The sequence below is a fragment of the Schistocerca serialis genome, unplaced genomic scaffold, assembly GCF_023864345.2.
Source record: "Schistocerca serialis cubense isolate TAMUIC-IGC-003099 unplaced genomic scaffold, iqSchSeri2.2 HiC_scaffold_1196, whole genome shotgun sequence".
In the NCBI taxonomy this organism is placed as follows: domain Eukaryota; kingdom Metazoa; phylum Arthropoda; class Insecta; order Orthoptera; family Acrididae; genus Schistocerca; species Schistocerca serialis.
The window spans coordinates 760,001-765,000 of NW_026047399.1; the positions used below are offsets into that span (position 1 = coordinate 760,001).

At 53.5% G+C, this 5,000-nt stretch overlaps 1 non-coding gene across 1 annotated transcript in view; it reads left to right on the plus strand.

Moving 5' to 3' along the window:
• Positions 1–3,710: 3,710 nt before the first annotated feature.
• The window catches only part of LOC126435055 (small subunit ribosomal RNA), a 1,911-nt gene continuing 621 nt past the window's right edge, over positions 3,711–5,000 (plus strand). Inside the window, exon 1 of the ribosomal RNA XR_007579705.1 lies at positions 3,711–5,000. This exon is cut by the window's right edge and continues 621 nt beyond it. This is a non-coding gene — a ribosomal RNA (small subunit ribosomal RNA).

Here is a 5,000-nt window from a genome sequence, read left to right on the forward strand (position 1 = left end):
AACCTATGTCGTACCTTAACCTAACCTATGTCGTACCTTAACCTAACCTATGTCGTACCTTAACCTAACCTATGTCGTACCTTAACCTAACCTATGTCGTACCTTAACCTAACCTATGTCGTACCTTAACCTAACCTATGTCGTACCTTAACCTAACCTATGTCGTACCTTAACCTAACCTATGTCGTACCTTAACCTAACCTATGTCGTACCTTAACCTAACCTATGTCGTACCTTAACCTAACCTATGTCGTACCTTAACCTAACCTATGTCGTACCTTAACCTAACCTATGTCGTACCTTAACCTAACCTATGTCGTACCTTAACCTAACCTATGTCGTACCTTAACCTAACCTATGTCGTACCTTAACCTAACCTATGTCGTACCTTAACCTAACCTATGTCGTACCTTAACCTAACCTGTATTGCGCCTTAACCTAACCTGTATTGCGCCTTAACCTAACCTGTATTGCGCCTTAACCTAACCTGTATTGCGCCTTAACCTAACCTGTATTGCGCCTTAACCTAACCTGTATTGCGCCTTAACCTAACCTGTATTGCGCCTTAACCTAACCTGTATTGCGCCTTAACCTAACCTGTATTGCGCCTTAACCTAACCTGTATTGCGCCTTAACCTAACCTGTATTGCGCCTTAACCTAACCTGTATTGCGCCTTAACCTAACCTGTATTGCGCCTTAACCTAACCTGTATTGCGCCTTAACCTAACCTGTATTGCGCCTTAACCTAACCTGTATTGCGCCTTAACCTAACCTGTATTGCGCCTTAACCTAACCTGTATTGCGCCTTAACCTAACCTGTATTGCGCCTTAACCTAACCTGTATTGCGCCTTAACCTAACCTGTATTGCGCCTTAACCTAACCTGTATTGCGCCTTAACCTAACCTGTATTGCGCCTTAACCTAACCTGTATTGCGCCTTAACCTAACCTGTATTGCGCCTTAACCTAACCTGTATTGCGCCTTAACCTAACCTGTATTGCGCCTTAACCTAACCTGTATTGCGCCTTAACCTAACCTGTATTGCGCCTTAACCTAACCTGTATTGCGCCTTAATGTAACCTATATTGCGCCTTAACGTAACCTATATTGCGCCTTAACGTAACCTATATTGCGCCTTAACGTAACCTATATTGCGCCTTAACGTAACCTATATTGCGCCTTAACGTAACCTATATTGCGCCGTAACGTAACCTATATTGCGCCGTAACGTAACCTATATTGCGCCGTAACGTAACCTATATTGCGCCTTAACGTAACCCACGTTGCGCCGTAACGTAACCCACGTTGTGCCGTAACCCGACACACGTTGGGCCTTAACCCGACACACGTTGGGCCTTAACCCGACACACGTTGGGCCTTAACCCGACACACGTTGGGCCTTAACCCGACACACGTTGGGCCTTAACCCGACACACGTTGGGCCTTAACCCGACACACGTTGGGCCTTAACCCGACACACGTTGGGCCTTAACCCGACACACGTTGGGCCTTAACCCGACACACGTTGGGCCTTAACCCGACACACGTTGGGCCTTAACCCGACACACGTTGGGCCTTAACCCGACACACGTTGGGCCTTAACCCGACACACGTTGGGCCTTAACCCGACACACGTTGGGCCTTAACCCGACACACGTTGGGCCTTAACCCGACACACGTTGGGCCTTAACCCGACACACGTTGGGCCTTAACCCGACACACGTTGGGCCTTAACCCGACACACGTTGGGCCTTAACCCGACACACGTTGGGCCTTAACCCGACACACGTTGGGCCTTAACCCGACACACGTTGGGCCTTAACCCGACACACGTTGGGCCTTAACCCGACACACGTTGGGCCTTAACCCGACACACGTGGGGCCTTAACCCGACACACGTTGGGCCTTAACCCGACACACGTTGGGCCTTAACCCGACACACGTTGGGCCTTAACCCAACACACGTTGGGCCTTAACCTCCTCTGTAATTGTCATACGACGCGTTAAATTAGTGTAGTGTTGCCTAACTGCAACCCCCGCAATATAGTTTGCTACTCGCACTGCCCGGTCCCCAGTGTATCGCTTCATGTTAAACACCTTGCAGCTATACACTAATGTGGATGGCAGCAGGACGTACATGCTCAATGCCCTTTGCAGTTGTTCATTGGCATTTGCAGTTGTTCATTGGCATTTGCAGTTGTTCATTGGCATTCGCATGGCGAAGCACTTAGCCTACGCTGTGGTACGGCCTGTGTCAACTGTCCGCTGATGTTGTACGTCCAAATCACACACTGTACTGCACATTGGTCCTCATGTACTGAATGATACATCGTGGTACATGTGACCGTACAACGACTGCGCCAACAACGGCGAACCATGCGGTCCAAATGTTGTGCACTCAGCTACGTGTCGTCGCCCTATAAGAGCTGGATTGCAGTGTGGTATGCCCTGGATGGCGATCAGCATGAGCCGTCTGTTGATGTAGTGGCGCGTGTTGTCAGACGTAGTCGTCTCTTCTCACACACCGTGATAGCATGGTGCACTGCGTTCCACATCTGCGACATGCGACAGAGGCCGGTTGACAGTCGTTCGCGCAATGGACATCGCATACGTACGGGGGCCACCTTCCACGTGTTCGCGAAGCGTGCACATGTTGTTGCGTGTATGTGGGCAGACATAGTGTGTCGTGACACCTGACACAGGCATGCAACAATCGTTGAATTTGCAAATGGCGATGGACGCCTACGTTTGCTGGTGACGTTACGCAAATGAACAACTGGTAAACCGTTGTGGTGCGGTTGTTCTCGCTAGAGGTGAATCAGTGATGGCGACGATCGGTTGAGCTACCAACCGGTTGTTCCAGCGATACCCACCATGCCCACGAACGTGAATGGCATCTGGGTGTGAAGCGATACGCGGCGGTGGCTGGGTGGGACCGTCCCCGGCCGGTGAGGGGGGGCCTCCCGGCGTGCTGGCCGCGCGGTGCGTGGGCGCACGCGCTACAGCCGGCTGGTGGGGGCGGCCAGTGGCAGGCGCGCCGGCCGACGGAGGCGGCAGGCGGCGCAGCTGCGCGCCGGCGCACCCTGCACGCGGCGCCGTGCGGCCAAAGTAGGTCCTTGCGGGCCCGGTGCGAAGCGCGGTGGACATCTGCAGTGTGCTGGTCCGATTGAGGACTGTGTGCGCTGAGGATGCGCCGCCGCCCGGCGCTCGGCGCCGCGACGCCGTCTGCTGCTCGGTCGCCTCTGCGGTTCTCGCAGGTGGTTTGTATCGCAGCTGTGCGGACGTGTTGGCGCGTGCGCTGTGCTGGGAGAGTTCGCTTCGGCACCCAAGTGGGGCTTTTGTCCTTCTGTGGCGCTGGCGTTGGAGCTGCCGGTCACCGTAGGTGGCGCGTGTTGTCTCCCGCCGGCAATGCCACGACAGCACGCTCCCGGGCCTCTGTCGGCAGCGGCAAGCTCAGTTGGGAGCACGGGTGGTCGCACCTAAAGCGTCTACTCGCCAAACTCCGGGCGATTGCGCCTCTCTCGAACCCGACCAAGTACTTAGGACGGCGCTGCGCGCCGCCGGGACCTGAGAGGGTTTCGAGGTGTATGGTGCAGGGGAGCTCAGCCTCCTCCTGTTTGCAGAATAATTGAGCGGACGCTTGCGTGTTCGCGCGGGCCCCCGGGACACACTCCCGGGCGGCCGGCTGCTCAGCTCTAGTTGACGCAGCTCCCTGGTTGATCCTGCCAGTAGTCATATGCTTGTCTCAAAGATTAAGCCATGCATGTCTCAGTACAAGCCGCATTAAGGTGAAACCGCGAATGGCTCATTAAATCAGTTATGGTTCCTTAGATCGTACCCACGTTACTTGGATAACTGTGGTAATTCTAGAGCTAATACATGCAAACAGAGTCCCGACCAGAGATGGAAGGGACGCTTTTATTAGATCAAAACCAATCGGTCGGCTCGTCCGGTCCGTTTGCCTTGGTGACTCTGAATAACTTTGGGCTGATCGCACGGTCCTCGTACCGGCGACGCATCTTTCAAATGTCTGCCTTATCAACTGTCGATGGTAGGTTCTGCGCCTACCATGGTTGTAACGGGTAACGGGGAATCAGGGTTCGATTCTGGAGAGGGAGCCTGAGAAACGGCTACCACATCCAGGGAAGGCAGCAGGCGCGCAAATTACCCACTCCCGGCACGGGGAGGTAGTGACGAAAAATAACGATACGGGACTCATCCGAGGCCCCGTAATCGGAATGAGTACACTTTAAATCCTTTAACGAGTATCTATTGGAGGGCAAGTCTGGTGCCAGCAGCCGCGGTAATTCCAGCTCCAATAGCGTATATTAAAGTTGTTGCGGTTAAAAATCTCGTAGTTGGATTTGTGTCCCACGCTGTTGGTTCACCGCCCGTCGGTGTTTAACTGGCATGTATCGTGGGACGTCCTGCCGGTGGGGCGAGCTGAAGGCGTGCGACGCGCCTCGTGCGTGCTCGTGCGTCCCGAGGCGGACCCCGTTGCAATCCTACCAGGGTGCTCTTGAGTGAGTGTCTCGGTGGGCCGGCACGTTTACTTTGAACAAATTAGAGTGCTTAAAGCAGGCAAGCCCGCCTGAATACTGTGTGCATGGAATAATGGAATAGGACCTCGGTTCTATTTTGTTGGTTTTCGGAACCCGAGGTAATGATTAATAGGGACAGGCGGGGGCATTCGTATTGCGACGTTAGAGGTGAAATTCTTGGATCGTCGCAAGACGAACAGAAGCGAAAGCATTTGCCAAGTATGTTTTCATTAATCAAGAACGAAAGTTAGAGGTTCGAAGGCGATCAGATACCGCTCTAGTTCTAACCATAAACGATGCCAGCCAGCGATCCGCCGCAGTTCCTCCGATGACTCGGCGGGCAGCCTCCGGGAAACCAAAGCTTTTGGGTTCCGGGGGGAAGTATGGTTGCAAAGCTGAAACTTAAAGGAATTGACGGAAGGGCACCACCAGGAGTGGAGCCTGCGGCTTAATTTGAC